This window comes from Polypterus senegalus, chromosome 3, assembly GCF_016835505.1.
Source record: "Polypterus senegalus isolate Bchr_013 chromosome 3, ASM1683550v1, whole genome shotgun sequence".
NCBI classification, from domain to species: Eukaryota; Metazoa; Chordata; class Cladistia; order Polypteriformes; family Polypteridae; genus Polypterus; species Polypterus senegalus.
The window spans coordinates 153,105,328-153,121,016 of NC_053156.1; positions in this window are offsets into that span (position 1 = coordinate 153,105,328).

Below are 15,689 nucleotides of genomic sequence, written 5' to 3' on the forward strand. Positions count from 1 at the left end.
TCTTTACTGGGTTGCGTGGTTCCTCATAGAACTATTGCTTGACAAAGTACCATTTCATTTTGGGAAGAGTTCTTTGCATATTAAGTTGGTTCTTTGTGCTTTGAAAAAACTCTTAATATGTAAAAATAAAGCAAAATATTTAATGTATGGTAAGCTACCTAGCAGGATACTAACAGATTTAGAAAACCTGAACTTAGGCAGTGTTACATATATATGTATGCATCAGGAGTCTTTTTGATATCATAAGCCACCAATATTTTACAAATCTGTTACCATCTACTGTATGTATGGTTATTTACCGTGTGGAGCCTGTTATACATCAAAATAAATAAAAGGTCTCTCTGGAACCTTCAGGTGGATGGGTCTTTTGGGATCTAAAAATGGTTCCTCTATGGCATCCCTCTGAAGAACCACCATTTTCAAAAGTGTACCAAGATTTAAAATAATATTCAATCGCTGCTTCTCTGGAGTTTACCTGGCTTTCCCATAACATGAGATGCTTATGGGTAATGTAATTTAATTCCACATATCAAATTCATTTACATTTATATTAATTTGCAATTCTAAATTGGTTCTTTCTTCTGAGTGAGTGTAGTGGGTTCCTTCCTGTCTTGTGTTTCATGAGTGAGATTTCATGTGACCCTGTAATTGAAAAAATTGAAATGGGTAAAATGATTATATATGTTGTCACACATGTGTGCGTGGGAGGCAGTCAGTGGGCTTAACTGAGGATTAGGGGTTGACGAAGTGCACTAATGTCTTTTCTCCCTCCTCTACAGATCACCAGAAGGAATAAACAACTAAACCCCAACCATGTGCCACATCCCTTTCCAGACCACGCCCTCCTACTGACCTCACTTCCACCTGTTCCCTGTTGGACCCTCCCCTTCCTCCCCACTGCCTATAAAAACCAGCCATTTGTCTTTCCCAGTCAGTCCTATTTTAGGTACAGTTCTTTAAGATTACTCTGCTGTGCTACAATATACGGGGTGGAACCCCAAACCTTCTCTGTCTTTGTGTTTTTTTTTTTTATTACAATGTATAGTGAAAAGCTATCTGCATGCCTGCAATTTTGCAGTAATTTTATGTAAAAAATATTTTTTATAAAAATTATTTTCCTGACTAATGATAAAATTAGTTTTTGGTTACATTGACAAGCTATAACATAATTCTATTCTTACAGGAGCTTCATGTTAATAAGGAGTTATATCTTAAAGAAAATATTCCAATATTAAGTATTTACCTCCATAAGATTTCACTTTAACACTCCGATGATGGATGACTACCTAGCTGCAAATTAGACAGGTTAATCACTGAACATCCACTTCTTTCAGTTCCATAATCTGCTTCTTAGATATACTTCATGTGGGTGTTCAAGGGGATACGTTTTAGTTCTAAAGAATCCGGTAATCTTTGAAAATCTTGGTGTGAATTGAATACTCACCGAGCTCTGCAGATGCCACCTGGCCAGCTGCAGTTCGATTTAGATGTGGCTTTCAAATACCTTTGCTGCAGAATGAATTGACTGTTAAGCAGTCTGTAAAGAGAACAGCTGTTCTTCAAAACTTACTGTACAGCTCAACAAAAAAGGCTTCCATTAGAATGTGCTCCTCAATATGTGTAAAATGAAGAATACACAGTGACAATGAAAAGTTCGAAAGTAGCAATTCAAGCAACAGATGTTCAAAAGTACAAGAAAGACAACAGTGAAAATGTGTCTTTTACTTTAAAGGGATGGAAGGCTTCCAATATTTTTCTTTTTTGTACTGTTCAGGAAAGCAGCCAAACACCTGGGATGTTCAGAGGTCGGGTTTTTGTTTGGCTGCTTCAAGGAAAAAAAAAAAAAAACAGTCCCACAAGTTTTATCTGCTGTTTATGTGAAAAACACACAGCTTGCTGCTGTTTCAAAACAGCTTTGACAAATGTGTGAGAAATGGGCCAGTCTGAGTTTAGTGCAAGCTGGTGAATTTGCATTATGTGCTTGCATTCAATTTGTAATGAATAGTTTTTCCTCTCAGAGTAAACAAGCGCAATTAAGGCTAAAGTAATAGCATGCCGATGTTTTGCTTTCAGTTTCCTAAAAGATGACTGTTGTTTAAAAAGAACAAAAGCCATGCAAAACAGTTTGAAGCAGAAATGAGTGTTAAGTCACTCAGTGACAAGTCAGTACTGTCACATTATCAGGTCTAGTAGAGCAGCCACTTTGTTCTTTGTTTGCACTATTCCTTTCAAATAAATAAAATAAAACTGAAAAAGCAAAATTGACACAGACTAATCAAGGCAGCTTTGTATAAAGGACAAGTTTTTTCAGTCTGGTCCTGAATCTAATTATGTTACACCCTCATAATGATGTATTTAAAGTCACACCGCAGTTTAACACTTTACCCGCACCATTCAGTACTTTGTATAATTCAAATAAGTACCTTTTTTGCATATTTTTCAGAGAGACCTCATTGCCTTTTAAAAAATAAATTCTGACAAGAATATTTTTAATGTTGAATTTGTAGAGGAGCAATATCTTTAGGAAATAAAGTTGAACTTCGAAAAGAATTCATTTAAAGCTGGACACTGTATTTTGCATTTCTGGCTTTGCTAGCAGAAAGCATTTGCCTTTAAATTCTATCACAATGCTTTAATTAAAAAAATAAAATGTTCTTAAAATGACTAAAAAAAAATTATAATTGTATAAAATAACACATTATCTTAACATTATTATATAAATGTGTTATCCTAGTAATAGAATATATACATTTTCCTAATTATTAGTGTAAACAATGTTATGCTAGTAATAAAAATAATAAACCACTAAAATAAAGTTGGTCTGTCTCTGCCAGTTTAATGGCCATTTTGTGTTGGCCAGTTGTTCCTTAAATTTTGCAGGTATTGGGGCAGACGTTTTTATAGCTGAATGACCTCCCTTATGACCTCCCTTGTATGCCTCGCAGTTAGGAGACCCAGGTTCGCTTCCCAGGTCCTCCCTGCGTGGAGTTTGCATGTTCTCCCTGTGTCTGCGTGGGTTTCCTCCCACAGTCCAAAGACATGCAGGTGAGGTGGATTGGTGATTCTAAATTGGCCCTCGTGTGTCCTGCGGTGGGTTGGCACCCTGCCCAGGATTGGTTCGTGCCCTGGGATTGGCTCCAGCAGACCCCTGTCACCCTATGTTTGGATTCAGTGGGTTGGAAAATGGATGGACCTTCCTGTTGCCAGCCTCCTGTTATGACATGCAGCAGGGACTGTGACTTATTCTAACTCAGGTCATGGGATCAATGGATGAATAACTATTTGTATAAAATCAGTGGTTCCCAAACTCGGCCCTCGGTTCCATCCAGATTCACAATAAGTGATAATAATTGATAACAATTGATCTCATTGCAGTGCGCTGGCACCCTGCCCAGGGTTTGTTTCCTGTCTTGTGCCCTGTGTTGGCTGGGATTGGCTCTAGCAGACCCCCGTGATCCTGTAGTTAGGATATAGCGGGTTGGATAATGGATGGATGGATGATCTCATTTAGTCAGCTGGTCTTTTTTTCTCTTCTCTTATTCTACATTTATTAAAGCATGGCATTATGATTTTTACAATATAAGACAAGTAGAAATATTTCTATTTTTTGCAATAGCTTTAAATGTTATACACTTTTTTGGTTGCTTCCCTGTTATTTTTTCCTTAATTCTGTGTAGTCTGCTCCCTTCATTGTATCCTAACAGTAAGAGTTAAAAAAAACAAAAAAAGACACCCGGGAAGAATGATGAAAGACTGCAACTGCTTCAGCGTCAAACCCCTAATTAGTCAATAATGGAAGGGCAGAATGGAAATTAGAATGAACATAAATAAATAGAAAAAAAAAATTATGTTATCCACCATATAAGTGTAGTACTAGGGTGTTGTACTGTGTTAGCCATTATGAATGTAGTGAAAAGTCAAGCAAAATGATACCTTTTATTGGCTAACTAACTTCTTCAGTGCTTAATTTTTATTAATAGGTATTAACATACTTACTTACTTATGCAAGTTTTTCATTGACCACAAAACTGAGAAACTGGGAAATAACAGATCACTTAATTAGGTTAATAGTCGAATTAAAAACAAAAGTTGGTTGGAACAAAAGTATGCAGCCACAGGTGATCACCTGTGAGTTTGGGATCCATTGAACTAATTTATATTCTGCTATTCTCCTAAAATGTGCTTTTAAAACTTTAGTTTCAATATAAAATTTATAAGAAAAATGGTAGTGACTAAACAAAGAAAACTTGCATAAATTCTCTTAATAGGATGTTAGGTCACCAGAAGCTTCTAAAACAGCTCCACTGCATCTCGACGTACAACCTACAATCTTGTGGGAGTGTACTGGAGAGATGTAGCACCATTCTTCTGTGGCAAATTCCATCATTTGGAATTCTCTTATGGTGGTAGAAAACACTGCTTCAGGAAATGCTACAATGTCTTCCATTAATGTCTCAGTTCGTCTTAGATCTGGCATATGTTTTGCATCACTGTTATGCTTTTCAAACCATTCAATGTTCAACCATGTCCTTTGGATGGAGAGATTGTAATTCTGAATCAATAGGGTAAATGTTATTTCTCAGACCTGCTTTGTATTGTACATATTACTTTTTTAAAAAGGGATTAAGTGAACTAAACTGTCTTACAAAAATATAACCCACATTTATGAGTTTAATTTGGAGTGAAATAAGTAACAGTTTACAGTGTAATAACGGTTTTATAAAACTCACTAATTGACAATTTCAAATCCCCAGCATAAATGTAGACGAGATGTCATCTAGGATTGGTTCTCCCATGTGTGAACCACTAGCTTCATTCAGATAAAGGGAAGTCCACATCAAGAAAAAACATAAAGCAGCACCAAAAGAGAGACTTTGATAGAACATGCATAAAGTAATGTGCTCAGGCCAGGAGGATGTATGTATCACAGAACTTTATATATGATTTACGTATATATGTACTGTTTTTTAGAACACGGTACCACTGACACTTTTGTTTTGACCGGTTTTAATAAATGCACTTGAGCACTTTTTCCTCCATCCTCTAGCCTCATCAGTGAATTATCCTCATATGTCAGCTCATCTCAGTCCTAACTATCGACGGTGTGGGTTTAGCAGACTCCCATGTGGGTAGAGGGAGTCTGTAGGGGACCAGCATCGTCACACACTTGCCCTCCAAATAGCACAGCCGGTAGAAAATAACATTAGAACAAGGCAGCTTGTGCACGTAAAAGAAGTCTCACTTTACCATGACTGTCTGTGCATGTTTGGTTAAAACGTTCTTGTTCTTCACTCAGTGAAGTGATGGTTAAGCATCAGCAGGAATGGTTTCTCAAGGTTCTTGCAGTGAAGCTGTGACCGTTTAGCAGTGAGCAAGAGCCCGGATGATTAAAAAGTCTCTCACAGGCTGCAGACGCAGGAAGTTTGTGCGTGGTCATGTGACTGCATGGCTACTTCTGACTGGTGAAACAGAGTCATATAATTATTGTTGCTATGTCTGATTGGTGAAACGTAGTCATGTGATTATTGTTGCTATGTCTGATTGGTGAAACAGTCATGCAGTAGATCCACTGGCGACTTCTCTCTAGCAAAAATATAGTGTAATATGTAAAAGGAAAAAAGTAATGAGTCGAGTGTTACCCAATGTAGCGGAGTAAGTGTAGCATTTCTTCTTCACAAATGTACTCAAGTTAAAGTAAAAAGTATGGTGCAGTAAAACTACTCTTAGAAGTACAATTTTTTTTACTCAAGTAAATGTAACGGAGTAAACTTAACTCATTACTACCCACCTCTGCCTTTTACAATATTCAGCCTTTTTAAAGAGAGTGGATTCAGTGCTTGGAAAGCTGCTTCCTACTGATTATGTAGCCTGGCTGGAAGACTCTATGTTTTCAACACTTGAGTGAGGAGAGATACTAAGCTGTCGAGCTCTCCATCACTTTGGGGGAAAAGGCGATGACAGAGAATCAGCTGAACATACCTGGAAGACACAAAAGGTTTGTTTGGTGTGTACTGTGAATAGTAAGCAGATATCTCTATTTGAAGAGTATACCTCTGTGTAAAGAGTATTCCAGCTGTCACTTCTGAAAGAGTTTTGCCTGTATTTCAAGGGAGGTCAGTAACATCATGTCTGATTGAACATTGCTCTGAGTACTGGATCAACTGCAAGATATTGTAGCCAAAAGTGCATATCATAGTAGCAAGTCTTGGACTTGTTGTTTGACGTTCTACAGAGGTATAAAGCAAAAGGGGACATGGTGCTGCCTAAATTTCAGTTCTGTTACTGGGTTGAGAACATATGCGAACATATGAGTTACCAGCCATGGAGAGATATTAGTGCATATATTAATATGTCAGAGGTTGGCATATTGACAGAAGAAATTACACCTACTTGCTGTGATATAGAGTGGGTTCAGAATGTATTCAGACCCCTTCACATTTTGCACACTTTACTATTTTGCAGATTTATTTTTAAGTTAATACATTTGTAATTTTTGCACATCAATCTATATTCAGTAACTCATAATGGCAAATGTACTAAAAATCAAAAACTGAAATCTTTCATTCTCATATAGGAATTCAGCCCCTTTGCTATGGCACTCTAGATTATGGCCAGGTGCATCCTGTTTGCTTTCATTATTCTTGAGATGTATCTAGAACTTGATTGAAGTCCATCTGTGGCAAACTGAATTCATTGGACATACACACACACACATATATATATATATATAGTGAATGACGCTATATAGCGCCCGACCCGGCACAGACTAAGCAGAGGCATGTGTAAAAGTCACACAGGCTTTTTATTAGTTCTTCAGCCCTGGGGCACGTCTTCCCCGTGTCCCACAGGCCCAACACAGTCCTAAAAGCACTTTACCAGCACAACAGCTCTCCACCTTGTACCACCACTCCTCTTCAGGCAACTTCGTTCTCTTCCTCCCGATTCTGGCCCTTCAGTGGTGGAGGCTGGCCCATTTTATAGCCCACCCGGAAGTGATCCAGGTGCTTGACCACCTGGTCCCAATTGCACCTCCGGGTGGGGCTGATGACTCGTCCAGCCGGGTTCTCGAGTCTCTGCAGCACCTCCTAGCGCCACCCCAGCTCCCTCCCAGGTTGTGGAGGACTCCATGTCCCATAGAGCCATGCGGGAGACTGGGAAACGAACATTGGCCAGGGAGGCTGCCACCAAGCGTCCCGGGGGAGGTATTGAGCTGCCCATGGTGGCTCCCCCGGAACATATGCAGCAGGGGCGTCCCGGCCGGGCATGGGACCCGGCTGTCAATCAGAGTGCCCCTCCCTTCCCTCAGATGAGGCTTGTGGGGTTCATCGGCCTGCCCCGCGAGGGCCGGTCCTCTCCAGGACAGGGAGTCGGCATTTTTGGTTCCACGGCTGTGCCCTGTGGAAATATAACAAACAGGTCTGGGGGTGCTGCCCCGACGTCCCTGCCACTCTGACGTCCTCTCTGGACAACACCTCCAGACATGGTCACCGCAGCCGCAGTTAAAGCACAACCGACCCCCTCCAGTTCGACCCTTGTGAGAGCGGAAGCAGGCAGGAAACCCTTGCCCCTTCACCCCCATAGAGGAGGGTCTGTGACGTTTCTGCCCCTCCGCAGTGCAGCCTTCCTGTTGTCTCAAGCCGACAGGCTTACACTGCATTTTGTCCGGACCCTCCTCTTTCTCTGGGATGCACTGGCGGCTTGAGTACCCCTATGGGAAAAGGAGGGACCCCTCACCGTCTGCATCCCTTTGGACTGCCGCAAGACCGGCGCTGGCGGTTGGGGCAGGGTTGTTTGGCAGCCGGCTTCCGCCTGTTGCCTCCCTGCATGCTCGACTGCCCAGCTGTCGGTCATCGCAGCAGCCTCTCGTGTAGAGGGCGGGGCTGCCTAGCAGGCAGTACTAGCCATTACTGCTGCCAATGCGTTCTGCCCCCTTTTCTCTACGGGACAGGTCTCACTCACCTGCACCGCTCTATCCTGCCAGCTACGCCAGATGTGAACGATGCTATATAGCGCCCGACCTGGCACAGACTACGCAGAGGCACGTGTAAAAGTCACACAGGCTTTTTATTAGTTCTTCAGCCATGGGGCACGTCTTCCCCGTGTCCCACAGGCCCAACACAGTTCCAAAAGAGCTTTACCAGCACAACAACTCTCCATCTTGTACCACCACTCCTCTTCAGGCAACCTCGTTCTCTTCCTCCCGATTCTGGCCCTTCAGTGGTGGAGGCTGGCCCATTTTATAGCCCACCCTACCTCTTCATATATTCAATCATTCTTGAGGCAGATTGAAGACTTAAGTGCCAGCTGAAAGGAAAAATTCAAGAAAACGTACTAAGTAATTGTAACACAAACACTGACTTAATCAGTTTTAACACAAAAAGATGCCGACGAAAGAAAAGAAGAAGCGGGCCGCTAAGGTGCAGAAAAGAAGAGCTGCTCAGGAAGCAGCAAGCGCATCAATCTCTGAGGAAAGAGAAAGAGTATGAAAACTATGAATGCTCAAGTCAAGTGTATTCACTGTATATTATTGTGCAGTGCGCCATTACTGGTATATACTGTATATATTTTGTCACACATACACGATTAGGGGGCAGCCAAAGGTTCCAATGGAGTGTGAAAATACACCGGATGAGGGTTTAAGACAGCATATTAATGCTTTTCTCTTTTCCTCACCAGAGAAAATGAAGAACAAAAGCATTCTGCACCTTGAATTCTATGCGAAAAACACTGTCCCGACACCTGAAGAGTTTCTGTCATTCCATCCGTCCTTCCCTGATGATTTCACTTCCAGTCACCGTCCTCCGATGTCCTCATCCCTGATCTACACTGATGAAGTCACCTCCATCGCCATCTGTCCATGTCATCTCATTTCTTCAGCCTACTTCCTGTCCAGATCGAAAAAATTGATCCATTTATCCATGCTTGATTGTCAAATGTTTTATTTAAAATTGACTGTTTATGTCAGTGCCAACTGAATAATTGGATCACTGACAGTATACGGGGACATATCCTCAATCTTTAATCTACAGGTTCCACAATTCACACTGCATGTCTGGACAAAAACCAAGCCATGAAGTCCAAGGAGCTCACTGTAGACATCTGGGATCGAATTGTGAGAAGGCTTAAATTAGGGCAAGGGAATAAAACCATATATGAAGCTTTGAGTGTTTCCAGGATCAAAGTGGACTTAATAATTTTAAAATAATAAATGTTTGAAACTACCAGGACTCTTCCTAGATTTGGCTATCTGGCCAAACTGAGTAACAAGGCAAGAAGGGCCTTGGCCAGGGAGATAACCAAGAATCCAATCCAATACACCAATGGTCACTCTAATTGAGCTTCAGAAGTCATTTGCTGTGATGGAAAAAAAAAAACAGACGGAACAAGGACTATCTTATCAGCACTCCATCAATCAGGTGGAAGCCACTCTTGAGTAAAAATTCTAGGACAGCCTGCTTGGAGTTTGCCAAAAAAGGCATTAAAAGGACTCTGAGAGGACAAGAAAAAAACATTCTCTAGTCTGATGAGGCAGAAATTGAAATCTTTGGGCACATCTCCAAGCTCTATGTCTGGTGAAGACAAGACACTGCTCTTCACCTGTCTAATACCATCCCTATGGTGAAGCATAGTGGTGGTAGCATCATGCTATGGGGGTGCTGCTCAGCGGCAGGTACAGAGAGACTGGTCAGCATTGGGGGAAGGATGAATGCAACCAAATACAGGGAGGTCCTTGAAGAAAACCTGCTCCAGAATGCATGCAACTTCAAACTGGAGCAATGGTACATGCTTCAGAATGACAATGATCCTAAATATATGTCCAAGACAATGCTAGACTGGATTCATTACAAGTCTCTGGCTGTCCTTGAGTGGACAGGCCAAAGCCTAGAATGAAATCCCATAGAACATATGTGGAAATGCCTGAAGATGGCAGTTTATAGCAATTTACTTCCAATCAACTAAACTACCCACATCCAGGAGTGCAAATTTTGTAGGAACTTACCCAGGAAGACTCAAAGCTGTAATTGCTGAATACTTATATGAATGAGAAATTTCATGTTTGATTTTTAATACATTTTCAAACCTTTCTGAAAACATGCACTTTTCCTATGTATGTGCAAAACATGGTTTAACATAACCGAAGACTATAGATTACACAGATCACTCTTGACTCCAAAAGATGTAATCAATCACTATTGAAAAAATAAAAACTCATTCAAAATTAGTAACACTTAAACTCTATGGTGAAGCATTCAAGTGTGTCTGAGGACTGTGTAGGTACTGTAGCTCTCAATAGACTGAGTTCAGTAGGTACTGTAGATTCCATAACTTTTTCAATCCATTTCAGGTTCTCTGGGGCCAAAGGCTATCTAACCAGCATTGGGCAAAAGGATGAAAACAGGCATGGACAGGCTAGTCCATCTCAGGGACTTCTGTCACACACACACACACACACACACACACACACACACACACGCACACACACCACAATTTGCAATTGCCGTATAACACAATTTTTTTTTTAAATTATAGTTAATTCCTTCTTTGCTTAAGCATACCAAGCTTTTATCATTTTTATGAAATGATACTTGCAAAGCTATTCAGTTATGACAAATGTTAGGGAATAACAGAAGTGAAAGGCAGGCATTATTATGGCAAGTGGCCATTATGGATATTAGGTGAATGTGGCACTCTAATGGTAAATTCTGCTTTTCCATACAACTGCTTGCATAATTTCATTAGATGGTTTGATCACATTCCGGTTGAAGTGTTTAGTATTTAATAAACTGCGTTTACTACCATTTTAGGAGGATTGATTGTCCCCCCCAAGGGTCATGCTCAGTTGTGTGTGCTGAATCTACTGTTTTACAGAAGCTTGCAACCAATATATTTCCTTGAATAGCTACAACCCTATGTGATAAAGACAGGTCATAAGATGTCACCAAATGGAACATGAATTTCTACTTTCATTTCCAATTTTGTTGTCCACCAGCTTGGCCTGATGATGAAACCTGTCACTGGTTCAGCTTAGCAGCTACTCAAGAAAACCTTCATGGGTAATGCAGAGAAACAAAAGAGACACTTTATGCATGCATGAGCCTGTTATTTGTGCAGGAATCCAAGGGTATGGTGCGAGGCATGGAAGCATCAGTCTTACCTGCTCTGTGAGCTTTATTTTTTTTTAAAAAAAAGGCATCAGTAATTTCAACGGAGTCTTATAAGAAGAGTCTTACTTAAAAATATATATGTATTTTTTTAGTGTCAAGTTACAGTGAAAAAGTAAATGCACTGTAGATTCTAGCAATAATCTAGTCTTCACCTACTCACAAATTTAGTTAAGTCTACACGTCAAAATATGTTAAAAACATATAACAGTTTTAAGTCAACATGTCGATCCTAGATGTAGTATGAAGCTTGAGAAAATTTCCATGTAGACTAAAGTTTGCATTTTAACTGATATGTGGGTTTCCAGTTGCCAATGCTGTCATTTTTTTCATCTGATGTCAGCATATATTATTGCCTGCTTGATCTGCAAATTCTAAATAATGTCATTACATGTTCTTACTTGACAAAATTCTATGTTTATAGCTGCTTTCCAAAATTAATGAAGTACTGTCTTAAATATAATTGAAAGCAAAAATAAAAAATATATTAATATGATGGATCAATAGTGCTAATAAAAAAACAAATTGCCACAATACAACATTCCAGATGTGGACACCAATTTAACATAAACATTGAATGGCGAAAAATTGTACCCTAAAACATCCATCCATCCATCCATTATCCAACCCACTATAGCCCAACTACAGGGTCACGGGGGATCTCTTGGAGCCAATCCCAGCCAACACAGGGCTCAAGGGAGGAAACAAACCCCAGGCAGGGCACCAGCCCACCGCAGGGCACACACATACCAACACACACACACCAAGCACATACTTAGGGACAATTTAGGATCGCCAATGCACCTAACCTGCATGTCTTTAGACTGTGGGAGGAAACCGGAGTACCCGGAGGAAACCCATGCAGACACGGGGAGAACCACACAGGGAGGACCCAGGAAAATAATTAAAACATCCTACTACTGACAACACTTTTTGCTTGGGGTTAGGGATTTGTTTCAGGAATTGAAAAAATTCAGCAGCGGAGGACTGCAAGCATCCTTCAGTTAAACAAAATATTTAAAACTGTGATGCATTTGAGGAGTCTGGTCTTCCATACACAGTGGAGTGGAGATTTGAAATACCGTAATTGTTGAGAAGCATTATCGACTACTTCAAAGTTTTTTTCTTTTTTCATTTTCAATTTCCAGGAAATATTCAAGCTATTTGAAATAACAACACGCTTGTTGTAAATTCCTTGCTTGAAGTGCTTAATTTTCCATAAAAGAAAATAATAATAATAACAATTCTCCAACTCAAGGAGACACAGACACAGCAAAATAAAATGAAACGAACAATGTGGCAGGTTAACTGTAGCAGTAAGCTTTGTTTGAAGCATTACTAAAGGCTGATTTAATTCAAACTCAAATTCAAAAGGGTCTTACATTAAAAGCTTGCTTTAAAAATTGGAAAATGTCATACTCCATTGTTTATTACCATCTGTGAAGTGATTGATCACACTCACATTCACTCATGGCTCACTGAAAAGTTTTCTATAGCTGGCGCCTCATTTCAAAAACTCTGTAATGTATTTTATGCATACATGGATATAGATATGGGAAACAAAAATCATGTGTCACTATTTAAAGATGATAATTATATTCTTGTTGCAGTACATTTTGTGATTATTGAGGGCTAGTCATTTTATTTCAGGGACTTTGTAAAATGACAACACAGAATGTAATGCAAGCAGAAAAATGAGCAAGAAACCTCGAGGAAACAGGGTCAAAAATATGTGATGAAATATTTTTTCTAGTTTCCTTTCCTTATCACAAGAATGCCTCAAACTAATATGGACCATTACTGTGAAGAAATAACTTCAACGTGAGAAATGTCAGACTTATCCTTTAACTTTTACTGTGCATGTGCTACCTGTCATCCAATTACGTAAAATAGTTCATATGAAAAAATATTGACAAGCACTTTGGGGTTGAGAATCTTGAATTGCTTGCTATAAACTGGTTTACAGGGTTTATAGAAAGTAAAGGAATAAGAGATTGGTATTAGCTTCTATGCAACAACCTTGTATGACTTTTATTTGCATCAATTTTATGAAGCACAGTAAAGCAAAGTACAGTAAAATAAAGAAATCTGCAAATCACATATATTGAATTCCACAAAGAGAAGGACAAATAAAGTTAACAAAACGTTTGCAGGTATGGGGTAGCGTCAGCTTAATATGATCGTTTTCCTCCCACTTTAGTTATCAATCCATTTGCTAACTCTGCTTAATCCAATTTCAGTATTACAGGGAGTATGAGTTTGTTCTGGCATCTTATATATAAACGTTTACAAGTGGAAGTGTGTGTGTCTGTCCGGTCCCGGGAAGTGAGAGGTGGAGTCGGGGTAAGGACTCCAACTCCGAGGATACACAAGCGAGGTGAGCATGTCAGCAAAGCAGAACATCTGAAGAGAGAGTCACTCGCTTATCCGCTATTACATAAGTGTGGCGAGGACATCGGCAAAATGGTATCCCTTTTATTTTTTCTCCTGCCACTAATGCACAAGCGAGGCCAGCACGTTAGCAAAACAAAACCTCCAAAGAAAAACAGTTGCTTAGCTGCTAATATACAAACGATGCCAACATGTCGGCAAAACGAAACCTCCTAGGAGAGAGATGCCCAGAGTGGTTCCTTTCAATTACCTGACATCTCTACATTTCAATTTTTTTTTCTGACGATTTCAATAGTTTCTAGGCCCCTGTACTTTTTACCGCACAGCTAGTCTTTATATAAAAAGGCATAAAACACCCCTAATAGGTGCCAGTCAAGCATGGGTTACACTCTATCAAATAGCCACGATCACTCATCATACGGACACATTAGAAACACAAATTGATTATATGCATGTCCCTGGAGTGTGGAAACAAAACCATACTATCTGGAACAGAAAACAAAATGCATGAAGGAGAGAGAATATGTAGACTAGACATTGGTCAGGATTCAAACCCAGGGTCCTGGAGCTGTATGGTGTGGCAACAGTATTGACCTCTGTCACTGCATTGTTCTCCTTCACTAACAATAGAAGTTACAAAAAGTAACTACATGTGAAGTTATGATTGTGAGAGAAGGCATGCAGGGACTGGCATCCCAACCACTGCAAAACTGGGATACTTGCCTTGCAGGGATGCCAATAGTGTGAAAATACAGGGGAAGACAATTTATTCAGGACATTGTCTCCCCCAACACACTAGGTGGCAGCCCTCCTGGACCGGTACTGCTACAGAGACCCTCAGGATTTATTAGCAATTATAGTCCTTTTGCCCAGCACTGTTGAATCCTATGGGTGCCGCCAGGGGGCACTGAGGGGATTTCCAGATGTACCCGGACGTACTCCCAAGCCACAGTATTGAGAAACCTGAAGTGCTCCTGGGTTTTACATGAAAGGAGCAGTCTCCTTCATCAAGGTGAGCCAGAATCGGGAGGAAGCAGACAAAGCTTTCCTGGAGGAGCGGAGGAGAAGAAAAGAACCTTGAGAAGTGTAGCGTGCATGCTGTGTACCTTTTCAAGCCTGTATTGTGAGGGTAGTTAAAGGATTAACACTTTTGTATTAAAAGGAACTTGTATCTGTGCCTTTTTGTTGGGATGCCCCCTTGTGGTCATTTGATTTATTTTACAAAGTCATCTCTAGTTATTTTATATGTCATTTTATACTGCATCTGGAGTCATTCAGGTTCTTTATGAGCCTTGCAGCATGGAGCATTATCCTGCAATTCACAAATGGGTATACTACTACTACCATGAGCAATATCCTTATCCTATAAATAGGAACATCAAGACAGTAGATGCTTTCTAACTCCACCACTGTGCAACATTTGTACAGGAGACTAGGGATGATTGTAACAAATTCTTTTTCTGAATGTCTATAACTCTGTGGTGTTATTTCTCTCACATTTTCGCATTAAACTACTCCTGTTTGTCTATCACAAGTAAAAATTATTTCAGCCTCTACTATAATATCCCAGACATAATCAGCTGATGTCAGATAGATGGAATTCCATTGTTATAATCTGCCCCAATAGTGGGGTATGCTGCAACCCTAGCTGTGGCAAATTGTAACTATTTAAAGAAGAGAGCAATAATTGAGCCAACACAATACAAATCACACTAGGCAAGCTTTAATAAAGCAAAAATGAAATAAACTGTCAGTCAATGTGTGTGTATCTTTGACGGTGCTGATCCTTTTGAACTGAACAATTTCAATATCCCTTGTCTTTTGTATGAAATCAAATTAAATCTTTGTGAATTAAACTTAAATCCTAAGTCAATTTAAACTGAACTGACTTAAAATATGTTGTTCTATCAAAAAACTGTTTAATCAGTTAAGGCAGTAAAGGCTTTAGACTTCAAATCTGAAGGTTGTGAGTTCAAATCCCACTACTGACACTGCGTGACCATGAACAAGTCACTTCATGTGCCTATACTTAAACTGAAAAACAAAAGACATGCAACTAATTGTATATCAAATGTTGTAGGTTGCCTTGGATAAAGGGAATCAGCCAAATAAGTAAATGCAATCAGAGTCACAGCA